The following is a 26,990-nucleotide window of genomic DNA, read 5'->3' on the forward strand; positions in this document are numbered from 1 at the left end:
CCCCCCTCTCCTGGCCTTCTGGAAAGGAGTTAAAACATGACTCTACAGCCTTGCATAGAAAGCCCAGAGGAGCATACAGTTGTAGTGCCACAAGAGCCTTCCCTCAATCTTTGTTAACAATTTTTAACAGGGTGTGTTTATTTATTATTGTTGCCTTTTATACATTTTTAATTCTAAAAATTAAATTTTAGCATTTTAATTTTTGTATACTGTTTATGTATTGTTATATTCTCCCTCTTTGAGGGAGATGGGCAGTTTTGAAATGTGAAAAATAAATTGAATAAATAAAGGTTTTAATTAATGGCAAAAACTTTAGCTTTGGTTGAATTATGGCTAATCATATATACTTTATTTGTGTGTTTGTACGTATGTTTATGTGTGTGTATGCACACACACACAAAGAAACATACACAAACACCCTGTTTTCTTCACTGTCTAGAAAACTATTTCTAACATTTACTTTATCTCTTAAAATCATAGCTCCCTATCCACCATGTTAAGAAAACAGAAAAAATGAAAGGTGAAGTAATTTTTTCATATCTGCTGGGGAAAAAAGAAAGAACAAACAATGAAGAATTCTATGATCGGAAAAATGTCCAGAGTTATGCTATGAGCTAAAACAATGTTGTAGATTTTTGTGTGTATATGTGTGGGTGATGTGAACTGAATTAAGGAAGGACAAATAAAATATGGTTGTATTGTGTGGACAAGAGAGCAAGCATCCTTAGAAGTTACCTTGAAGTATTATTTACATCAAAGAAAGTAATGCCAGGGTGTACCAATGTGGTTCTGCAATGGAGCTTTTAAATATGGTTTCCTCATTCTATGGCTCGAGGAATCTGCACGTGATCTGCCATGAGGAGGAATTTGCTTGTGAGTGTCACTATAAAATTCCACCTTGGTTGTCAGCACACACTAAATGAATGAAGAAGTGATAGAGGGAATTGAAACCTGGGGAACCTTGGGTGAGAGTGACTATGTCATACTAGAATTCAATATAACACAAATACAAACAATAGAACATAATGACACCAGAGTCTTAGATTTTAAAAGAGCTGATTTTAATAAACTCAGAGAAAACTTGGGAAAGATTCCATGGATGAAAATCCTAAAGGGGAAAACAAGAATCTTGGGAAACTCTGAAAAGTACAATCACAGAAGCCGAGTCCAGCACAATACCACTGAGAAAGAAAAATAAGAAATCCAAGAAGAAACCATGCATGGCTACCAGCATGGCTACACAAAGATCTCTCTGGCAAATTGAAAGATAAAAAGGACAAGTACAAAAAATGAAAAGAGGGACATACAACTAAGGCAGAATATCAGCAGATAGTCAGAATATGTAAAGACAAAGTCATGAAAGCAAATGAACGAACACTTGCAACAAAAGTCAAAGATAAAAAAAAGTTTCTTCCAACATATAAATAACAAGAACAAAATCAAGGAAGCAATCAGTCCACTAAGGAGAGAAGACAGCAAGGAAGTAACAGGCAACAGAGAGGAAGCTGTAAAAGACAGACCAGAAATAAAAGTTAAAATAAGCAAAAAAATAGTAAGAGAACACCTGTCTGATCTTGATGAACACAAATCACTGGGGCCTGACAGATTAACATTCCAGAGTTTTAAAGGAATTGGCAGAGGTCATCTCAGAACCACTGCACCATATCTTTCAAAAATCCTGGAGCACCAGGGAACTACCAAAGGACTGGAAAAGAACTGATGTGGTTCAGGAAACTACAGACCAATCAGCCTAACATCAATACCTGGGAAGGTCCTGGAAAAGATAATAAAAAAACAGATCTACCAACATCTAGAAACAAGTAAAGTAATAACTAGCAGTCAACATGGGTTTGTTAGAAACAGAACATGCCAAACCAATCTTATTTCATTCTTCAATATAGTGACTAAATTAGTAGGCCAGCAAAATACTGTGGACATAATATACTTAGATTTCAGCAAGGCATTCGACAAAGTAGACCACAATCTACTTCTTAGTAAACTAGAAAAAAGTGGAATTGATAACACCACCATTACATGGACTCGCAACTGGCTGGCAAACCGTACTCAACGAGTAGTCCTTAATGAGTCTAAGTCTACATGGAGGGAAGTAAGCAGTGGGATGCCACAAGGTTCCGTTTTAGGCCCAGTACTCTTCAATATCTTCATTAACGACTTAGATGAGGGAATAGAAGGGGAACTTACCAAATCTGCAGATGATACTAAGCGGGCAGGAATAGCTAATATCCAAGAAGAAAGGTTCAAGATCCAGATGGATCTTCACAGACTAGAACACTGGGCTGTATCTAACAAAATGAAATTCAATGTAGAGAAAAGTAAAGTCCTACACTTAAGCAAGAAAAACCAAAAGTACATGTATAGAAACCAGGCTTAACAGCAGTAACTGTGAGAGGGATCTTGGAGTCTTAGTGAACAACCAGCTAAATATGAGTCAGCAGTGTGCAGCCACTGCAAAAAAAAACTAATGCAATTCTACGTTGCAATAACAGAGGGATGTAATCAAGATCAAGTGAGGTACTAATACCACTCTATAAAGTCTTCGTAAGACCACACATAGAGTACTGCGTCCAGTTTTGGATACCACACTATAAAAAAGATGTTGAGACTTTAAAAAATGTAACCAGGATGATTAGGGAACTGGGGACTAAAACATATGAAGAACGGTTACAGGAAATGGGTTTGGCTAGTCTAGTGAAGAGAGGGACCAGGGGAGAATGATAGCACTGTTCCAATATTTGAGGGGCAGCCACAGAGAAGAAGGGGTCAATCTATTTTCCAAAGCACCTGAAGGCCAGACAAGGAATAATGGATGGAAGCTGAACAAGGAGAGATTTAACCTTGAAATAAGGAGAAACTTTCTGACAGTGAGAACAATCAACCAATGGAACATCTTTCCCTCGGAAGTTGTGGGAGCTTCATCACTTGAGACTTTTAAGAAGAGATTAGACTGCCATCTGTCAGAAATGGTGTAGAGTTTCCTGCTTGGGCAGGGGGTTGGACTAGATGACCTACAAGGTCCCTTCCAACTCTGATTATCTGTTATCAACAAGTATTATTATAAGCTGTTTTAACAATCTAGGGCTCTGTCAGCCTTCAAGATTTTCTCCCTTTGCTTTGCATCTTTCAGCTGTCATAAGTAACGGGGGAGGAGGGAGAATAGTTATGGGAAGTGAGCTGGAGGTGTTACAAACTGAATTGTATAAACTGGGGGGGGGGAATATATTCTTGCTTAGGTTTCTATACCTTGCTTCCTCTTCTACGCTATGCGCAGCTGCAAACCTTTATCAAAATATGCCAAGGTGAACAGACAGAAGCCTCATCACCACCTGGAGGTGTCCACATGATGATATTCACAACTTTTAATTGGAAGAACCATTTAAACTATTGGGGGTGGGAACATTGGCATACTTTGTATATGTGATCTACATGCCCATTTTCTCAGATTCAGAATTCTTTTGTTGCTACCACTTGACTTCCAGTAAAATATATCTTTTCACTAATTAAAAGAGTCAAAGTATTTCTTTCTTGGATTTTGACAAGGGGAAAATTTTTACAAAGCTCAACTTGAGAGAGGCATACTACCGGGTTCGAATTAAGGAAGGGGATGAATGGAAAACCACTTTCAACTGCCCGCTGGGTTGTTTTCAATTCAACCTTCTTCCATTTGGCCTACAGGGGGCCCCAGCAGTATTCATGCAAATGATCAATCAAGTGTTACATGAACATGTAAGCTAGAACACATGCAGGGGGGAAATTCATGCCAAATGCAACCAAACACAACTTAGAGCCCATCATTAGATCTGTTCTATGGCGGTCAGAAAGTTTTCTTCTCAGCATGATTCAGCAGTGTTTCTCTGAGTGTAAGGGGTCTGTTGCAATGTGGCCAACTTTGAAAATTAAGTTGCCACATTTACCACAGCCAACACACTCCAGAAATCTTCTGCAATAGTTTGAATTTAATTTACAGAATACAAACTAAAGAACCCTTTTCCAACAGCGTCCACAATACAATTGATTTTGTCTCAACATACACCCACACAAAAATCATCACAATGATGTAATCCCCAATTATAACTTCAAATTAAGGCAATTATGATCTTATAGACAACGATCCCTCATCCCTTGATTGGCAATCTCTATTCACTGGATGCAATACTGTTGAAGACCATTACAACATATTTTTACTTGAAGTCAAAAGAGTCATCAAACTATATGGACCAATAACAACTCCCAAAACAAACAAACAAAAAAGATTACCCTTAACAATAAGGAAACTTCAATCCAAAAAGAGATCACTCCGGCGGAAAAACAAATCTGGTCACATTGCCAACTTCAAAAGCCGATATAAAAATTTATGCCACCAGATAGAGACTGCACCAATTATCACATTAAACAAGAGGAAAACCTTCGATGCACTAATTCCACCCACGCTTTTTACAATTTTGTAAACAACAAACTAAAAGACTCAAGGTCCATCCCACCCCTGATAGGACCTAATGTACTGCAACAACGACACCATTATAGCCAACCTCTTTAACACATTCTTTGGCTCAATATTTGTAAACAGCAATGGATCATACCCACTATTTCCTAGCAGAACCACAGAAAACTACAATGATCTAATACATATCGATTTTACAGAAGACAATGTTGAAAAAGCACTACACAATCTAAAACCATCTCCATCTATTGGACCAGATGGAATATGTGCCTACTTCTTAAAAGAGCTATCCACTGTCATAGCAGAACCTTTAAGAATTATCTTCGAAAAATCTTTCAGGACCAGTTCCTTGCCTAACCTATGGTCACAAGCCACGGTCATCCCCATCTTCAAAAAGGGAGACCCCAGCCTAGTTGAAAATTACAGACCAATCTCCTTATGCTGCATCACCTGCAAAGTTATGGAATCAATTATTAACCAATCCATTATCCTCCACTTAGAGACAAACAACCTACTCTCCATTAAACAATTTCGTTTCAGAAAAAACTATCCTATAATCTGCAACCCTTACACTGCAAAAACATATGGACTACATAACTTGATCAGGGCAAAATAATAGACGCAATCTACATAGACTTCTGTAAAGCCTTTGATTCAGTGGTACATGACAAACTACTCCTAAAATTAAAATCTTATGGTATCGCTGGACAACTGCATAACTGGATAGAAGCATTCCTGTCAAACAGACAACAAATGGTCAAAATTGGGAGTGTCCTATCAAATTCTGTACCTTTCAATAGTGGTGTCCCCCAAGGCAGTGTTCTAGGACCAACTCTCTTCATACTCTACATAAATGACCTCTGTGATCATATTAAGAGCAACTGCTTTCTCTTTGCTGATGATGTAAAGCTGTTAAATACCACAGGCAATACTGCTACCCTTCAAAAAGATCTTGACTATTTATCAGAATGGTCAAACAAATGGCAACTTCAAATCTCAACAAATAAATGCTCTGTCTTACATATTGGCAAAAAAAATCAGAAAATAAAATACAAGCTGAATAGTCAAGACCTTGTTGATGATCCAAGCTCTGTAAAGGATCTTGGAATACTCATCTCTTATGATCTTAAGTGTTAGAACCCACTGTAACTACATAGCCAAAAAGGCATTAAGAGTTGTTAACCTTATCCTACATAGCTTTTTCTCTGGTAATATCACTCTACTAACTAGAGCATACAAAACATTTGCTAGACCAATACTCAAATACAGCTCATCAGAATTATGCCATCTTTGGTCTGATCTAAGAATGGTATATAAAACACCATTCTAAGACACATTCCCTGATTTGCACTTGTCAGTATCTTTGGAATCATGTTTCCTCGACGCACACAAGCCCTTTTATATTGGCTTAGTTAAGCACCAATTTGGATAATGGATATTCAGTTGAAGTGGCCTTAGTAACTGCATCATTCATACTTGTCCTAAAATCCTATAATCTGAAGGTATCTTGTTGACCTTTAATTTTAATAAATTTAATAAACATAACAGTATAAAGGCATCAATAGATTTAGCATAAACGGTGAGCTTAATATTTTTATATAGTGAATCTGATTTCAAAATTGAAAGAACCAGAGATGCATGCCAATTGAGATGATGCAAAACCTTCAGCTTTCAAAATGTTCTGACTCTGTACCATCTGTTTGAAGTGAGAACCAGCCGCAAGAAATGCATGAATAAATTGGAACAAATCTTGGTTGTTTATATCTAAGCACAATTTTGTCATGCTCTAGTGTAACTAATGCTATTGGGGATGTATAAATGCATTCTCTTAGTGCATGACTTCAAAGACAAAGTTGATTCAGGCTGGCCTATTGAGCTCTGCTGTACCTTGATAAGGTTAAGAAATATCAGTTCTGCAGCCTGCTGGATCTAGTGCAGGGCTGTCAAACTTGTGACCCGTGGGCCAGATGTGTCCCGCACTGCACACACCCACACTTGATTTAGTGAAGGGGAAAAATGTCATGATATGTTATGTGATGCCACTGTGAAACGAACAACCTTCTCTCTAATAAACAATTTGGTTTCAGGAAAAAACTACCATGTAATCTGCAACTCTTACACTACACAACTCGATCAGGGCAAAGCAATAGACGCAATCTACATACACTTCTGTAAAGCCTTTGATTCAGTGGTACATGACAAACTACTTCTAAAACTAAAATCTTATGGTATCTCTGGACAACTGCATAACTGGATAGAAGCATTCCTGTCAAACAGACAACAAATGGTCAAAATTGGGAGTGTCCTATCAAATTCTGTACCTGTCAACAGTGGTGTCCCCCAAGGCAGTGTTCTAGGACCAACTTTCTTCATACTCTACATAAATGACCTCTATGATCATATCAAGAGCAACTGTGTTCTCTTCACTGATGATGTAAAGCTATTCAACACCACAGACAATACTGCTACCTTCAAAAAGACCTTGACTATGTATCAGAATGGTCAAACAAATGGCAACTTCAAATCTCAACAAATAAATGTTCTGTCTTACATATTGGCAAAAAAACATCAGAAAATAAAATACAAGCTGAATAGTCAAGACCTTGTTGATGATCCAAACTCTGTCAAGGATCTTGGAGTACTCATCTCTAATGATCTACGTGCTAGAGCCCACTGTAACTACATAGCCAAAAAGGTGTTAAGAGTTGTTAACTTAATCTTATGTAGCTTTTTCTCTGGTAATATTACACTACTAACTAGAGCATACAAAACATTTTCTAGGCCAATACTCAAATACAGTTCATCAGTCTGGAACCCACATTACTTATCTAATATTAACACAGTTGAGAAAGTCCAGAAATATTTCACAAGAGTTCTCTACTCCTCTACTCGTTGCAGAATACCTTATGCCACCAGACTCAAAATTGTAGACCTAGAAAACCTAGAACTACGCCGCCGATCTAAGTATAGTATATAAAATCATACATTGCAATGTCCCACCTGTCAATGAATACTTCAGCTTCAACCATAACAACACAAGAGCAAACAATAGATACAAACTCAAGTTTGGTTAATCGCACCAAACTTGATTGCAGGAAATACGACTTCAGCAACAGAGTGGTCAATGTCTGGAATACTCTACCTGACTCTGGTTTTTTCCCCAAACTCCAAAAACTTTAACCTTAGACTTTCTACTGTTGACCTCACCCCTTTCCTAAGAGGTCTGTAGGGGGCGTGCATAAGTGCACCAACATGCCTACCGTCCCTGTCCTATTTTTTCTTTTGTTTTTCTTATATGTATCCATGTATTCATAACTATGTTTTTACTTATACCTATTATCTTGTAAGTAAGTGACAAAAATAAATGAATGAATGAATGAATGAATGAATGAATGAATGAATGAATGAATGAATGAATTTGACAACCCTGATCTAGTGGAAAAACCAGGAAGTTCAGAGCACAAGGCACAAAGTCAAGCAGGAAGCACAAATAAAAACACAGCCATAAACCAAACACATTGTTCTCAGCAGTTCCTCCCTCTGCTTGCCATAATAAATAGCTTTCTAGTGCAGCCCATCAAGACAGGTGGGGCCTTCTCCTGGGTAATCTGGCAGATCTCCTTTGCCCTTGTATTTTCTCTGCCCTGCGTGCTCTCAGATCCACTATAAAATGCAGCTCCTCCTCCTTCTCTTCACTGACCTACAAACTATCCCCAATTGACGTGTCCCATAAATCTCTTTCGGCCAGCAGTTCAGAGTCATTAATTAACCCAGTTTGGGACATCCTCCCTCGAGCCTGCCTCTGAGGAACAGTCAGAGGAGTTGTCAAGGGAGACATCACATTCAGTCCTTGCCATCTACAGACACCTATCACCTTTCTACATCAGATCGTAGAATCACCTGGTCACTAGCTGGCCTCAACTAATTCTTCTAGCCTCTCTACCTTTTGAGAACCATCACACGTTTCAGCAAATCTGGACCTCCATCATTTTTCACAGGGGGTTTCACAAACCATGTTCAAAGTCTGCTTTACTTTGAAGCATCATCAGAGCAAAACATCCCTTTGAAGTTCTGTACAGCTTTTACAGCCCTATTCCCATTACTAAAATTGAAATCAGCCTTAAAAAAAAACCATTGTCTTTGAAATAAATGGGATTATAAACTGACCATTTTCAGCCAGTAATAATCAGCATGCTGACAGGAAATTCTGGGATTTTTAAAAATATGAAAATATTTGATATGTGCCACATTGGAGAAGACAGGTTTATATCACCCATTCATTCCTGATTTTTCAAAATCAACTTTTTAATGGGAAAAGTACTTAGAAATATACCAAAGGGAGCATTTTGCTGACTTCCCAGGAGGCATAGCCTGTTAGCACAGAGCTCAACCAGATTCAGCTACAGTGAGAAATGTTTTATATTTCCACTATTCATCTGCAATATATTTTAGCCCAAAATGTTTTTTTGTTGCTGTTCAGCCTCCCTACTCTACCTAGGTTACATCTATTTTCTTACATCTTCAGTTTTCTCTGACAGAAGAAGCTTAGCGTGACTTCTTTAAAATAAAAATAACCTTGCCTGTATGTCTCTATGCCAAGAGTTATATTATGAAATAGCCAGGAGAAATGATAATCCAATTGCACTGAGAATGAGCACTGCTGTTTTTACAGATATGTAGATTCTAATCTTGAAGAAGGCAATACTGAACCATTTAATGTGAAAATTCTACTAGTAACTGCTGTATTTTTAGACAGCATTTGGCAAAGCATCTCTTAAGTAAAAGATGATCCCAGAAGAATAGAAATAAATGCTTCCAAGACCAGAATGGAATTGCTCTAATATAACTTGATTTTATCTAATATAATATGAACATCAGGGTAGACTCTTTTTAAGACTACTAAGGAACTTGAGTGTTTGTAAAAAAAAATGACACCAAGGAAAGTTACTTTAAGAAAAAGGTCAAAAATTGGAATAATAAGAATAAGAAACCTTCTGCTTTTAATCACATTCCTGTGTTGATAAAATATTTATGAGATTCCCCTTCAATTAATGAGAATAAACTATGTAACACTGCAGGAAACAAATTGCAAATTTAATAAAGAAAGTCGGATTCCAATGTCTTTTGAAGAAAGGAGACTCATTATAGTTAGTTCTGTAATTATAGCTTTAATTACAATATAATGTAAAAATAGGCATAGTGAAGCAAATTTTGAAATCGAGTCTTTCAGGCTGATTCTCCCTTTTGATAAAATAAAAATCCTGAATAAATTGAACTAACGTTTTGAATCTCTCTCTTTCCCTCTCTCTCCCCCCAATAAATATTTACATTTCAATTTATCTTACAACTTTCAATCATTTTGTTGCCAAAGTCACATAGTTTATGCAACTTCATTCATCACCCCATCAGGGTAACTCTGAAAGCAACACAACTTTGTTTACTGTTTTTTTCCCAACCACATTTTGATATTGAGGATTATTTGTAAGTTTACTGCTACTGGACTGCAGCAACTAACTTGAGTAAGCAGAGTACAAGTTGCTTCAGGCCAAGCCATTTATACAGGTGAAAGGTATGCCTCAAAAGAGTTTAGGGTTTTATTGTTTATTTATGCATTATAATAACAGAATAACAGTGTTGGAAGGGACCTTGAAGGACATCTAGTCCAGCCCCCTGCTCAGACAGGAAACCCTATACCATTTCAGACAAATCTCTTCTTAAAAACCTCCAGTATTGAGGCACCCACAATGACTCTGGAGACAAATCATTCATTTATTTATATAAACATTTGTTTGCTTCTTTATATAAATAAATTATAAAGTATTTATTTACATATCAAAGTTTTCTGGAACACTGACAATCCTCTCATCTCGCAGTTATGGCTCTGGACACAAATAAAACCAATAGGATCAAAACTAATACAAGCAATTAATAACTGCAGCAACAGAATAGCACAATGGAACCTAGGGACAATTCAGCCCAGTTCACACAACCACCAGAGTCGTGTTAAGAAAAAAATCACATCAACATGGATGGAAACTAATCAAGGAGAGAATTAACCTAGAACTAAGGAGAAAATTTATTGATGGTAAGAATAACTAGCCAGTGGAACAGCTTGCCTTCAGAAGCTGTGGATGTTCCATTACTGGGGGTTTTTAACAAAAGATTGGACAACCATTTTTCTGAAATATTATAGGGTTTTCTGATTGAGGAAATTATTTTGGATGGACTAAAAGACTTCAAAAGTCCCTTCCAGTAGTGTTAGATATCTTTTATGTTAGATATCTTTGAAGAGAGACATGTGGATGGTACCGGCTAATGTATTGGGTAAATCCTGCACTACTTTTGATATGTCCTGTCTTTTTTCTAGTTCCCCTTACTTCAGAGGTAGTATTCAGCAGGTTCTGACCAGTTCTGGAGAACCGGTCGCAGAAATTTTGAGTAGTTCAGAGAACCGGCAAATACCACCTCTGACTGGCCCTGCCCTCATCTATTCTCTGCCTCCAGAGTCCCAGCTGATTGGCTGGGTCTTCCTTTGTTGCCCTGCACAGGAGAACGGAGCTGGAAAGCAGGTTAGTGGGGTGGGAAAGGAATGGGGATTTTGTAGTAACCTTCCTCCAGGAGTGGGGAGGGAATGGAGATTTTACAGTATCCTTCCCCTGCCCCGCCCACCAAGCCACACCCACCAAGCCATGCCCACAGAACCAGTAGTAAAATTTTTTGAATCCCACCACTGCCTCACTTGTAAAGTCATTTAGTAGTTGTTGCAGCTACACTCAGCACCCCCACTTCAGTGTCTCTTTCACTCAGGATCTTTTTTTCTATATAGGTACAAGATCAATACATATGTTAAAATCAACCTTAAAATGATCAGGACTTGACTATAAAATAAAAGCCAAATAAGCCATCCATTTAAATGCATATTATTATGCATTTCATCATTATTATTTTAATACACAAAATGATATGTTGTATAACACACACACACCCCTTATTCCCTAAGAATACAATCCTATATTGGTGAATTCAGAAACATGTAGCGCCAGTTATAGCTTTAAAATGAAGAAGAGATGAACCAGGCTTCGGAGCTGTCAAATTCAATTTAAGACACCATGTAACTTAACCTGTCTCTACTCAAGCTGAATCATTTTCTCTTCCACATGTACCACAGTTCCAAAACTGTACAGCCATAGATCTTGGCATTCCCTCCCAAACTGATAAGAGATGTGTCATGCGTTAGTCAGGAGTGGCAAAGTTGTCTCTACAAACTATAAATCAGAAATAGAACCATCAGAGAAGAAGGCTGGATTGACATCTGCTGTTTTCCTATATTTGTCAAATGTTACCATGTATTTCTAGCAGCCATCCGAAAGTAGGAAAATAACTGGCGATATTTGTTTTTGGGAACTTACATTCCACAACCTGTCACAGAACCACAGCAGATATTGTAGCCAGGAAAGCACTTTGTAATCCCACTCAGCAATTAAATAAGATCTATTTCCCTGCAGTGTGGCTCCATTAAGAAGCATTCCTTTATTGTGGCTGCTGTGCAGGAAATCACATAGGCACAGTGTATCTTGAAGTACAGTGAGTAAGGTTCTGCAAGGCTCAAGAGATAACATGTTTCACTGTGCTGAAATTTAAGGTCAAGGAAATATAGGTGTAGGGATACTTGCTATCCCGACTCAAAAGACAAATAAATCTTTAATACAAAATATCTAATGTGTTCAAAATGTATAGTAATTTCCCTTGTATAAAGTGAAGTGATGCTTGATTTCTGCTACTTCATAGCAATAGCAGTAGACTTATACACTGCTTCACAGTGCTTTACAGCCCTCTCTAAACAAGAGTCAGCATATTCCCCCCAACAACCTGGGTCCTCAGTTTACCCACCTTGGAAGGATAGAAAGCTGAGTCAATGTTGAGCCTGGTGAGATTCATGGGCTTCACTTCTTTTTCTCTTGGCAGCAATAAGAAATAGTTTTGCCATTGCCTTTTTCAAGAATATTGTTTTACTTCAATAGAAGAGAGTAGCTCAGGGTTGAATTGTGGGGCTTGGTACTCTCTGAGCGTGGATTAGAGACATTTCATTACCTGATTAGGTAAAATCATCAGTGCTATGGGGACCAATCCCTGTTTTAGATAAAGTAGCTGCCAGCTTTGATGGGGATCAAGTTTTTTTCTTACTGGTTCCTTGACTAGGCTATTGTTTTTTTGATTGATACTTTGTCTGGTGTTCAACCCTGCTTATCTTGATGCTTATCTTCTAGAGGCGATGCATTTTGATCTTCTTGTTTCACTTTAAAATGGTCTCTTTTGTGTGTAAATTTGGTTTATCTCCACGTGTCTATTGATGACTGATTTGTCTGAATGCCGACCTCTCAGGAATTCTCTAGAGATTTTAGATTTAGCTTGGCCTAAATGGTATAGGATGCTCACACTTTTCTAGTTGAAACGGTGTCCATATTAGTCTTTAATCTCAAAACAGATGAGCAGATTTGAACTATAGCTGATATTTTTGCAAATGAACTTTGGATGCTCAGCAACTCAGTCAAATTTACAGCTGTTTGCACTGTCCTGTGGTCATATGGCCACATTTTACAACAGCTTTGCCAAAACCTGGCAATTTTTGTAAGAACCATACCCACTGCAGAGGTATAAATTAACAATCGCTGGCAAAACATCACAGAAATGTTATAAAACCATCTCGGTCATATCACTAATCTATTTTATGACTATCATAACATATGACCGGAAGGGGCAGGCTTCATTATATCGGGACCTACTTGTATACAATCCACTGTTTCTTCTGATTCTTCTGATTCCACTGTTTCTTCTGATTCATTACCACAATCTGCATTTTTAATTATTTGGTGATTTTTCAGTTCTGATTGCAATAGTTTTGCACAATCAAAATCAACCCTTCAAGTTTGTTTAATTTTCTTATTGTAAGCCATTGTCAGGCTTTATCTTTATCCACTTCCCCTCAATCTTTTGCAGAAATTGACCATGTAACAGTTTTCCCTTGCCAGCATTCTGTTTGTGTTTTTACATTACATTATTACATTATTTTGATATTCATTCTTTCTTTCCTGCATATTCAGGAAATTGCAATTTTTCACTTGCATGCATGCTTGTTCTTGGCTGTCATTTACATAATCAACCAATGAATGCCTTTCTTCTCAGATAGTTTTTTTGACTTGAGGTAAACCTCTGCTTCCATTTCTGCAGGGCATTTATAATCTAGATATATAAAAGCAAAATACCACTCAAGCATCATCACAAAATCTCCAGAACCATAAAGCCTGCAAATTTGAAATTTGGCACGTATGTTCCTCTTGGCTTCTAGGTGCACATTAAGAAAGGACTTTTTGAAATGACCATCAAAGCATTAATACTTCCTATATTGTTATTAACATGCTCTGATGCTAAGGAGTTCTGCTCCCGCTCCCCACCTGAAAAGAAATCTATTCCAAATGCAAAACACAAGCAGAGGAGAGGAGTTTCAGTTTCACAGCACCAAGCAGCTTTAGTATAGAACAGTTGAACTAAGCCACTCCCAGGGTCCTTGCTGTCTCCTTCTTGCTCACACAGCAAATGCTGCTTCAGTTTCCAAACAGCCCTCAACTCTCTCACATACTGACAGGATGCTAGCCAGATGAATACCAATGGATACTGGTAGCCAGAAGCAGAATTTTCTTTTCCTTATTTTCCTCCGAAAAAATTAAGCCCGACCACATAGTTTTGTAGTGAAGCATGGGTATTGAGCTAGTATAACAATATTACCACAGGGATGTAATTCTTAGTGAATAAACATTAGGGGTTTTTTTTGTTTTTCAGTCCAAACTTCCTGTACAACTTGTTCCCAATTAACATACATGCCCAGTATGTATTATATCACAGCTATGTCCCGGGTATTTATGGATTTGATGGTGTTTCCACTGCTCAATTATGTTTTTAGCAATTTTGTCTCTCTTTGGATATATTCTTTACTAATCATAGTTTTCACTTGTTTAATGTTATCCAATTGTAAAATGCCCAGATACTTGTAAGCTTTATGGCTCTTGTTTGTTTGACCATTCAGCATTTTAATTCCATTACTGTTTTTTATTTTACCATAGTTTTTTGGTTCTATAGTACATTTTTGTATGCCCGCTATATCTGTGCAAAAAAAAAAAAAAACCTGACAAGGTTTGTCAATGACTGGATTTTGATTTTTGATTTTCCATAAAGCTTTAGATCATCCATATAGAACAAATGTGAGATCTTGTTAGCATTTTTTTGCTGTTTGATAGTCAAGATTTGTTTTCTTCAAAGTAATTGAAAGTGGGATTCAAACACATCTGATACTTGTTCTTTTGTGACTTGAAAATAATTTTTTTTATTCCATCTGTCAACCTTTAGTTTTTGACATGTTGGAAATGAAATTTCTATTTTCACTAAGATGTGTCTATTTATTGAGTATTCCTTCCTTTCTGTTATTCTTCCACTTTATTAAATCCCCACTCTCAGATCTATGCAGTAGTCCCAACCTACTTTGGGAAATGAGACTGAAAAAAAAATGTATTAATTAGTCTTTAACCCAGAGAGTTTCTTCCTAGGTAACAAAAAGATAGCACGAATTAAAGATCCAAAGTCTTTGAAAGAATTAATGATTGGGGAAATGTGCTGACGAATTGATTATATGATTGAAAATATTCCTTTTTTCATAGACTAGGGAAGATCTGTTTTACCTTGGCACAAATCAGAGTCTAATATGCCTTTTCCCCTCACCCTTTAATTTAGCACTGGGCAAAAAGATAAAAAAAAAACCTGTTTATGATATTCACAAGGTTCAACCCTTAAATTTTTTCCAGCTTTAGCCAAATTATGATGGACACATCACAATTCTTAATGCATCAATTGATGGATACATCACAAAAGGTAAGGGAAATGTCTTCTTCCAAATGGTTTGATATCTGGGCATTGTAGCGCTTAGAAACAATGAATTAATTAGTGCTTCTGTAACAACCATTGCTTGGCAATGGAACTAAAACCACTGGTGTTGACTTTGTAATGAAACATGCTAAAAACATCAGAATCTGATACTCATCCTTCTGCAAGGTATTGTCACCTTGACAACATGAATAAAAAACATTAGTTTTAGTCATTAATCAGGGACTGAGGGGAAAACATTGGATGTTTAAGAGCTTTTTCCTTTTCTGGAGAATAAATGACACTCTTCAATAATGTCCTAGAGAAGACATGTGAAGTGGCAAAATCTGATAAAAAAACTTGACAATAAGCACAAACGCAAGGCAAAATCCTAAAATAGCATTGATGAGATATTCCACATCACACTCAGGGCCAGGAAGCCAAAAACTGTGTTCCTCTTGTCCATGTTTTTTTTAAATCTTCTTGACTATATCTGATTGGCTGCTGAGGCCAGCAGAACAAGAAAATGTCCTGATGTCTACCAATTAAGTATTCAATACTAATACCAATCGCATGCTACCTGTAGAAATGACATTGCTAACTGGATCATCTTGGTTGTAGTTCAATGGCTTAAAATTAGAAATTGCCCCTTCCACTTTTAAAATCTTTGTATCAGTACATTTGTCTGTAAACATTTTCCATAAAAAAAGAGAATCAGCACTGTTTCTCACTGTTATCTAACAAACAGCACTTGATACCTTTAATACTTCCTGACTGAGAGATGAAGAATGCCAAGAATTCAATAACTTAACCAGATTGTGTTCAAAATCTTTTTGCAAATGTCCACTTAGTTTATTTTCAGTTGGGGATTCCAGTTAGTCACAGTTTATCACCACTGCCACACATATACTCTCTCTCTCTCTCTATATATATATATATTTATTTTCTGAGGTTCTCGCGGGTATTTGTATGTGGATCTTTGGTTGTTCGGGTTTTCTCCCGCGTAAGATTCGAAGTATCTAGGCAACGTTTCAATGAAGTCTCATTCATCATCTTCAGGCTTCTGTCTACGGCTCTTGCTTCTCAGAGTGATGTGAGATTGCAGCTGCTTCTTCCTTTTAACTGCTAGTGGGGGTGGGACTTGATTGGGTGGGGGCTTGGCTGTGTTCTGATTGGGTGGGGGTGTGTTCTCATTGGTAGGGGTTTGGCTGTGTTCTGATTGGTTGGGGGTTGGCCGTGTTCTGATTGGTTGGAGGCATGTTCTGTTCAGGTGGGGGCTTGGTTGTGCTCAGGTTAGTCTTAGTTGCTGGGGATTTGAGTTGGTGAGCTGTGATCTTGCTGTTTGGCTTGAGTTCGTGGTCGTGCTGCATCTTCATAGTGGGTGTCGGTTTGCTTCATGTATGGCTCAGAGGGGTTTGAAGTGGGTAGTGATGCAGCTGCAGTGCAGCTTCTGGTCCATGGTCGTGTCTCATCTTCTGAGTGGGTGTGGGTCTGTTTTCTACATGGAAGTGTGGTGGTGGCATCTTGTGTGGCTCTCATGGGTGTGGGTCTGGTGTCATTCTTCATGTTAGGTACTCGTCTGTTCATGAGGGCGGGTTTCCAAATGGCTGGAAGGCGGGAGGTGTCATCTCGTTTGTTCATGCTGTGTGGGCATTTTTCTATCTCTATGGCTTCTCTGATTATTCTGCTGTTGAAGTGTTCGGTTTTGGCGATAGTTCTGGTTTTTTAAAATCAATTTCATGTCCTGTGGCTTTGAGGTGTTGGACCAGGGAAGAGGTCGTTTCTTCTTTTTTGATTGAGTTCTTATGTTCTTCAATGCGTGCACTTATTCTTCTGTTAGTTTGTCCAATGTATGTGGTAGGGCAGGCAGTGCAGGGATTTCGTATACTCCTTGGTTTTCTAATTCGATTTTGTCTTTGGGGTTTCTTAGGATGGTGGATATTTTTCTGTTTGTGCAGAATGCTGTTTTGATGTTGTGTTTTTGGAGGATCTTGCTGATTTTGTCTGTAGTGCCCTTTATATATGGGAGGAGGGCTTTGCCGTTTTCTTGTTCTCTGTCTTGGATTTTGGTTGGGGTTTCTTTTTGGATTAGGTGGGTAATCTTCTTTCTTTGGAATCCATTGGCTGTAAGTACGTTGGTGAGAGTGTGTAGTTCAGTTTTTTGGTGTTGTTCATCGGCTAAGCATTTTGTTCTGGAGATGAGTGTCTTGGCTACGGAATTGATCTGTGCTGGGTGGTGGTGTGAGAGTGCATGTAGATAGTGGTTTGTATGTGTTTTCTTCTGGTAGATGGTATGTCCTAGGGAGCCATTGGATCTTTTGTATACCAAGACATCTAGGAAGGGAAGTTGATTGTTGGCTTCTGTTTCCATGGTGAATTGTATTTTGGGGTGTAGGCTGTTGAGGTGTGTGAGGAAGTTGTTCAGTTTTTCTTTCCCGTGTGGCCAGATTATGAAGGTGTCATCTACGTATCTGAGCCAGAGTTTGGGTTTGTGGTCGTATTTTTCTAGAGCTTGTGTTTCAAAGTGTTCCATGTAGAGGCTTGCGATGACAGGTGAGAGGGGTGATCCCATGGGTGCTCCTTCTATTTGTTTGTATTTTGTCCATTGTAGGTGAAGTATGTATTGGATAGGCAGTAGTTGGTCAGATCTAGGATGTGCTTGGGGGGGTTGTATTTGTTTTGGATGGCTGTCAAGGCTTCTTTTATTGGCACTTGGGTGAAGAGGGATATGACATCGAAGACAGAAGCCTGAAGATGATGAATGAGACTTCATTGAAACGTTGCCTAGATACTTTGAATCTTACGCGGGAGAAAACCCGAACAACCAAAGATCCACATACAAATACCCGCGAGAACCTCAGAAAACAAATATTGCACCTCTACGGGGAGGAAACCCACCATCTGACCAGGACTTATGAAAAACTTGAAGTCCAAAGAGCTTCCATTTTATATGACCTTGCATTCCTATGCAACTGCCGAGATCAAAATTTAATTCCCACAAGCTTCCAATTGAAATTCCACACCAACACAGCAGCCACCAAACGCATCCTAAAAAGAACAGAATTGGCCCTAATTAGAAATGAACTTCACACAAAAAGGTTTCTCCTAGACCAAATCAACAAAGATCTCCTCACACTCCACCTCAGACTCAGCAACAAGATTCACCCCCTACTTTGGGACAAATCCAAACAACTCGCTGTCTGGAGAGCCGAAACACAGACCACCCTCAAGACAGACACACACACCAACAAACTCAGGAAACTACAACAACGCCAGAAACCAACTCCTCCCCCCACAGCCACACATGAAACAAACAGTGCACAACATCTCAGACAAGATCCTCACTGAAACTGAAACCAAGGTCCTTTCAAAAGGATTCAACTTTGCTGTCGCTCCCAAACACATCCCCACAGAAACAATCATATGCGGAGTTGAAACCAGCCTGACCAAAACCAACCCTGACGATGCTAACAAAATCAGACTCAAAATCACCAACATCCTCTGCACTAGCAAACCACCCAAAAGCAACTTACCCAAAGAAGAACAAACTGCACTACTTAACCTGAAAGAAGACACCAGCATAATAATCCTACCAGCAGACAAGGGCAACGCGACAGTGGTTATGAACACATCTGACTACCAAACCAAGTTAACCAACCTACTCCAAGACCCCACATACAAACCCCTAAAGACAGACCCCACCACCTACCTAGAAAAAACTACCAAATCCAAAATAAAAGCCTCCCCCATCAGTGAAGAAATCCAGCAAAGAATCATACCCAGAGAGAAATCATCCAGATGCCCTAAGCTTTATGGTCTCCCCAAGATACACAAAGAAGGAATCCCACTCAGACCAATAGTCAGCTCCATAGGCTCACCTCTACAAAACCTGGCCAAATTCCTCGCCAAACAACTACAACCCTATGCAGAATCCATCAACTCACACGTAAGAAACTCATTCCAGTTCATCGAGATCATAAAGAAACAAAACTTACAACCTAGCGACCTACTAGTAAGCTTCGATGTCATATCCCTCTTCACCCAAGTGCCAATAAAAGAAGCCTTGACAGCCATCCAAAACAAATACAACCCCCCCAAGCACATCCTAGATCTGACCAACCACTGCCTATCCAATACATACTTCACCTACAATGGACAAAAATACAAACAAATAGAAGGAGCACCCATGGGATCACCCCTCTCACCTGTCATCGCAAACCTCTACATGGAACACTTTGAAACACAAGCTCTAGAAAAATACCACCACAAACCCAAACTCTGGCTCAGATACGTAGATGACACCTTCATAATCTGGCCACACGTGAAAGAAAAACTGAACAACTTCCTCACACACCTCAACAGCCTACACCCCAAAATACAATTCACCATGGAAACAGAAGCCAACAATCAACTTCCCTTCCTAGATGTCTTGGTATACAAAAGATCCAATGGCTCCCTAGGACATACCATCTACCAGAAGAAAACACATACAAACCGCTATCTACATGCACTCTCACACCACCACCCAGCACAGATCAATCTTACGCGGGAGAAAACCCGAACAACCAAAGATCCATCCATATATATATATATATATATATATATATATATTCTCAGAAGCACAGAGCCGGAGACAGAAGCCTGAAGATGATGAATGAGACTTCATCGAAACGTTGCCTAGATACTTGAATCTTACGTGGGAGAAAACCCGAACAACCAAAGATCCACATACAAATACCCATGAGAACCTCAGAAAACATATATATATATAAAATATGCGAGAACCTCAGAAAACATATATATATATATATGTTTTCTGAGGTTCTCAGGGTATTTGTATATATATATATATGTTTTCTGAGGTTCTCGCGGGTATTTGTATGTGGATCTTTATATATATCCTAATTTGCTCCACTCAACAAGTATACCAATGGCACACTTGCTGAGGTATCTCAACAAGTGTATCTATGGTTTGTATATAACCCCAGTTTCAGAATAGAAAGGCCCTTATTATATTGGAATTGGAATTTCATACTGATTGCCACCAGTGTATCTTCTAGCTTTGTAGCCCTACTCTTCCTGATTGGTGGTGATGCCTATCCTCTAAATTGCACACTTGGCACACACACACACACACACACACACACACACACACACACACACACACACATACTGCACACAGAGTGGTAGAATCAAGATCACATGAAGTATTAGTACCACTTTATAAGTTTGGCCTTAGTAAGATCACACTTAGAATACTACATCCAGTTTGGCTCACCATATTATAAAAAAAGATGTAGAAACACTGGAAAAGAGAAACAGATAAACAGAAGAAAAGAGAAACAAAGATGATTAGGGGGTTCGAGGCTAAAACATGAAGAACAGTTGCAGGAATTGGGTTTGTCTAGTGAAAAGAAGAACTAGGGGTGACATGGTAGCAGTATTCCATTCCAATATACAGTATATGCAGTTGCCATAAAGAAGAGGGAATCAATCTATTCTCAAAAACGTCTGAGGCAAGGGCAAGAAGCAATGGATGGAAACTAAGCAAGGAGAGAAGCAACCTAGAAATAAGGGGAAATTTCCGAAGAGTGAGAAAAATTAACCACTGGAACAACTTGCTTTCAGAAGTTGTGGATTCTCGATCACTGGAGGCTTTTGAGAAGAGCCTAAACAGGCTTTTTTTTGGGGGGGGCGGGGAATAGTATCAAGTGACCAGCTTGAGCAGTGGGCTGGACAAACTCCCTTCTGTTTATTATGTTCTGCTATTGTTGCCACAATAATGGGGTCACATTCCTCATACCTTGCATATCGATTTCAGGTGGTATGGGATCAAAGTTCTGCTTTTAAACAATGAGGTTAGTAGACTTCAGAACTGGGAACCAATATACCCAGAGTTTCCAATTTGTCCTCAATACTGTCTTCAGACAGGATATAATAAATAGTGAAAAAAGTTGCTTTTTTAGGATTGAGGTGTAACTGAAACTTACAGTCTATAACTGCTAAACCAGGATGGGGAAACAATTTAACCAAAGGGTCAACTGATTATTCCTCAGGCTTCTTTGTGTGAAAGAGCCAACATAACCCAGCAGAGGAAAGTCTTTGGAGCCTGCTTTGTCAATTCTTTGTCATTTTATGTTAGGCAAAATTGAGTGGTCAAAGGTCCTCAGCTTTTGTTTAGAAGAAGACCTTTTGAGACTTCTCAAGCTGGATGAGGAGAACTATCAGGCTACATCCTGATCATGGTTTGAGATTCATAATGCCCATGATAGCAACTTCACTAAAGTCTGACTAGACTGCAGGTAGTTTCACTCTCAGGAACAGTTTGGAAAATAAAAATTGTTTAAACTATGTTTGTTTATTCAAAACACTTATATGACTGTGCAGCTTGCACTCAACTTTACATAGCTTACAATAAACTAAAAGGCAAATATGTAGGGGATTAAATTGCAACTATTAGAATGAGTATAATTTTGAAAGAATTCCATTTAGTCTTTCATCTACTCCACTCTTGTAGTGTCAAAGCCATAGATTTATCCCTTTCTTTTATTCTTCCAGTACAGAATACTCCCAGGATATAACTTAATGCAGTTCCTTTATTTCAGGCAACTTACTAGCAACATTCATGCAACTCTGATTTAGAAGTGCCATTAAAGCTTACAGTATATTGGAAGAGAGCAGAAAAAGAGAACACCCTTAGTACTCATTTGCCAGCTTTATTGCAATTGTTTACTGAATCAATAATGTTGGAAAACCAATTCCAAACATCTGATACCTGTTCATTTATTTATAAATTCAGGTGATGAATTTGAGAACAATAACAATAATCAGATAGCCGGCCATAGCATATTTAAAGCTCTTTATTAATTTTTGCCCATGGCAGAAAAAGGACAATTTGACAAAAATAAAGATAAAGGTTCCTCTTGCACATACATGCTAGTCGTTTCTGATTCTAGGGGGTGGTGATCATCTCCTTTACAAAGCCAAAGAACCAGCAATGTCCGAAGACGTCTCCGTGGTCATGTGGCCAGCATGACTAAATAGCGAAAATGCATGGAACACTGTTACCTTCCCACCAACGTGGTCTCTATTTTTCTACTTTCATTTTTACATGCTTTCGAACTGCTAGGTTGGCAGAAGCTAGGACAAGTAATGGGAGCTCACTCCATTACATGGTGCTAGGGATTCAAACCACCGAATTGCCAACATTTCTGATCGACAAGCTCAGCATGTTAGCCACTGAGCCACTGCATACCTTCAAAAAAAAAAAAATACATCATTGTAAATTTTGGTTTGCAAGTGAGTTTTGCAGTGTAGTTCTTTTAAAGACAGGATATATATGAGGAGAAAGCACAGGGCAAAAATACTTACAAAATTAGACATCTAGAAAAATGTACACAACACAGATAAAATATGTATTACAGTGAATACAAACATTAAGAAATGTGTGAAATTGGGGAAAAATAAGTATCAATTTTTAATAATATGTGGAAAAGATTATTACATTGAATAGGCATTTTTCCCCCTCCTGGGATTCAGATTTTTGGTTCTACCTTGGTTAAAATACTCGTTAATTGGGGAGTTTGTCTCTTACAATAGACCAGAAAGCAATCTTGGGTCTGGGCAAGACAAGAAAGCAGTGAAGCCAGGAAGACAGCAGAGACATGAGAAAAAGAACACTTCAGCAGCATCTTCAGACAGTCAGAGAAAACTGCAATTCTTGCATTTGTGAAACCAGCTGAGAGGCAGAGCTGAGAGATGAAAAGTAAAGCCCAATCAGCTCCAGAAACAGAGGACAGGGGAGAAAAGCCCATTACTTGTAGATGTTGTCAGAGTCAAATGGAGCTGGCTACATGAGCTGAAGACCTAGGGCAGGGGTGTCAAACTCAATTTCATTGAGGGTTGCATCAGGTTTGTGTTTGACCTTGGGGGGAAGGTGGCTACAGGAGGTAGCCAGCTCGACATCAGTCATGTCAGGAGCACCTGTGGTGGCCAAGTGCTAAGGCAGGACTTCCCTCAGACCCTCCCTCTCTCACATTATAACCTTCCTTCCTTCCTTCCTTCCTTCCTTCCTTCCTTCCTTCCTTCCTTCCTTCCTTCCTTCCTTCCTTCCTTCCTTCTTCCTTCCTTCCTTCCTTCTGTTCTGACCCAAACCTGGTTCCAAGAGAGCAAACACAAGACAAAGGCAGCAGTATAATCTTTTTAAGTTTCAGCTAAGAATCCAGTTTCCTCACAGAAAGAAACTGCTTCCAACTAATTAGCTCCAACAAGAAAAAGCCTTGCCAAGTTTTTTCAAGTCTGACAAAAAACCCAACAGATAACAGATAATCAGAGTTGGAAGGGACCTTGTAGGTCATCTAGTCCAACCCCCTGCCAAAGCAGGAGACCCTACACCATTTTTGACAGATGGGATCCAATCTCTTCTTGAAAGTCTCAAGTGATGGTGCTCCCACAACTTCTGAGGGCAAATTCTGTTCTGTTGGTTGATTTGGCCTTACTCCTGAGTTGCCTGTGCTGTTGTAACTGTACTTTCCTCCAAATTCTGTTCTGTTGTTTTCACTGTCAGAAAGTTTCTCTTTATTTCCAGTTTGAATCTCTCCTTAACAGATACGTTTAGTTTCCATCCATCATTCCTTGTCTGGCCTACAGGCGCTTTGGAAAACAGCTTGACCCATTCCTCCTCTCTGTGGCAGCCCCTCAAATATTGGAAGATTGCTCTCCTATCTCCCCTGATCCTTCTCTTCCCTAGACTGGCCAGAGCCAGTTCCTGTAGCCATTCTTCATGTTTTAGCCTCCAGCCCCCTAATCATCCTGGTTGCTCTTCTCTGTACTTTTTCTAGAGTCTCAACATCTTTTTTATAATGTGGTGACCAAACCTGGATGCAGGACACTAGGTGTGGTCTTACTAAGGCTTTATAGAGTGGTATGGATCTCACTTGATCTCGATTGTATCCCTCTGTTAATGCAACTTAAGAAAAAGTTTACAAGAGTCTTCAAATATCAACTGTAATGTCCACAAGGCTCAGTTCAAAATTTCTTTGGTTTCTGCAAAGAAGGTTAATTTCACAGCTGGCTTTTATCTTCTTGAAGGAGGGGCCATTACCTTGCAGCCTTACTCCTGAGTTGCCTGTACTGTTGTAACTGTACTTTCCTCCAAGCAATCCTGCACGCACAGGCACTTGGCACAGGCTCCTCAGTAACCTCCTCCTGACTGCTGCCAGCCCGCACAATCTCTGAAGGCAGCAGCCCACTTCCTAATGGTCCTGGCCCCTCATCTGAGTCCTCACTCTCCTCAGCCGTCTGCACCTGCTGCCGGATAACCACAACTCCTTCCTTCTCTTTTTTTCTTTCCCTCTTTATTCTCCTTTCTTCTTCTTTCCCTTGTTTCCTTATTTTTCCTTCCTTGTTCTCTTCCCCTCTTCCCTTTTTCTTCTTCGTCTTTCCAGGGCCAGATCTAAGCACCCCACAGGCTGGATCCAGATCTGATCCACAGGCTTTCATTTTGACATCCCTGACCTAGGGAAAAGGAAAGATTTAAAGAGTTAAGAAATAACAATAGAAAAGTATATGTGTAGCTCAGGATGAAATTGTGGATCCTTGGTGCTCTCTGGCCTTTTTCCTTTTTTCCTATTTGGGTAATGAAACATCTTTTAAAAAACTACCAACCTCAGAGTGCACCAAGGACCCCATGTAGAGATGGTATTTAACAGATTCTGACCAGTTCAGGAGAACCGGTAGCGGAAATTTTTCAGTAGTTCGGAGAACCAGCAAATACCACCTCTGACTGGAGATTTTAAACTACCCTTTCCCTGCCATGCCCACAGAACTGGTAGTAAGAAAAATTGAATCCCACCACTGACCCTGTGGTTAAGAAATAGTTATATTTGGAAAATAGCTACCATAGACATGAAGATAGAAAATTCTATATAAATTAAGATATAGTTGTAAACTTACAAAAATTGGAAGACTGTAGGAAAATAGAAACATCCCTAGATTAACTAATTTTAGAAGTAAGGTATCAGAGTTTAATTTTGTATAATAGAAGACTCTTTTGTAAGAAAAAAAACACAAATGTAATCTTTGTCACTGTTTCATACCATAATAAGAAAAAACCTAGCTGAATATTTTTTCAGCTTACAAAATAATATAGGAACAAGATGAAACAAATGTGTTATAAAAATGCAAAAATGTTTAAAAATACAAAAATGTAAAAATGCAAAAATCTTACAAAGGGTGGGATATATATACAGACAGAAGCCCTTTCCACAACTGGAAAGAAAAAAGTATAGCTAGTATTTTTTGATTGACAAGTCACTCAAGAGTAATAATATATATATATATATATATATATATATATATATATATATATATATATATATATATATATATATATATATATATATATAGCGGACCTCACCCGAGCGCGAGACAAACGCTGAAAAAAAGAAGAAGAAGATATATATATATATATATATATGTAGATCTTTGGTTGTTCGGGTTTTCTCCCGCGTAAGATTTGGAGTATCTAGGCAACGTTTCGATGAAGTCTCATTCATCATCTTCAGGCTTCTGTCTCCAGCTCTGTGCTTCTCAGAGTAATGGAGATTGCAGCTGCTTCCTCCTTTTAACTGCCAGTGGGGGTGGAACTTGATTGGGTGGGGGCTTGGCTGTGTTCTGATTGGGTGGGGGTGTGTTCTCATTGGTAGGGGTTTGGCTGTGTTCTGATTGGTTGGGGGTTAGCCGTGTTCTGATTGGTTGGAGGCGTGTTCTGTTCAGGAGGGGCTTGGTTGTGCTCAGGTTAGTTTTAGTTGCTGGGGGATTTGAGCTGGAGAGTTGTGATCTTGCTGTTTGGCTTCTAGTTCGTGGTCCTGCTGCATCTTCATAGTGGGTGTTGGTTTGCTTCATGTATGGCTCAGAGGGGTTTGAAGTGGTAGTGATGCAGCTGCAGTGCAGCTTCTGGTCCATGGTCGTTTCTCATTTTCTGAATGGGTGGGAGTCTGTTTTCTACATGGAAGTGTGGTGGTGGCATCTTGTGTGGCTCTCATGGGTGTGGGTCCAGTGTCCTTCTTCATGTTAGGTACTCGTCTGTTCATGAGGGCGGGTTTCAAATGGCTGGAAGGCGGGAGGTGTCATCTCGCTTGTTCATGCTGTGTGGGCGTGTTTTCATCTCTATGGCTTCTCTGATTATTCTGCTGTTGAAGTGTTCGGTTTTGGCGATAGTTCTGGTATTTTTAAAATCAATTTTATGTCCTGTGGCTTTGAGGTGTTGGACCAGGGAAGAGGTCGCTTTTCTTTTTTGATTGAGTTCTTATGTTCTTCAATGCGTGCGCTTATTCTTCTGTTAGTTTGTCCAATGTATGTGTTAGGGCAGGCTGTGCAGGGATTTCAGTATACTCCTTGGTTTTCTAATTCGATTTTGTCTTTGGGGTTTCTTAGGATGGTGGATATTTTTTTGTTTGTGCAGAATGCTGTTTTGATGTTGTGTTTTTTGGAGGATCTTGCTAATTTTGTCTGTAGTGCCTTTTATATATGGGAGGAGGGCTTTTCCGCTTTCTTGTTCTCTGTCTTGGATTTTGGTTGGGGCTTCTTTTTGGATTAGGTGGGTAATCTTCTTTCTTTG

Source organism: Pseudonaja textilis, chromosome 2, assembly GCF_049901715.1.
Source record: "Pseudonaja textilis isolate UNSWEBS1 chromosome 2, rPseTex1.2, whole genome shotgun sequence".
Lineage (NCBI taxonomy): Eukaryota > Metazoa > Chordata > Lepidosauria > Squamata > Elapidae > Pseudonaja > Pseudonaja textilis.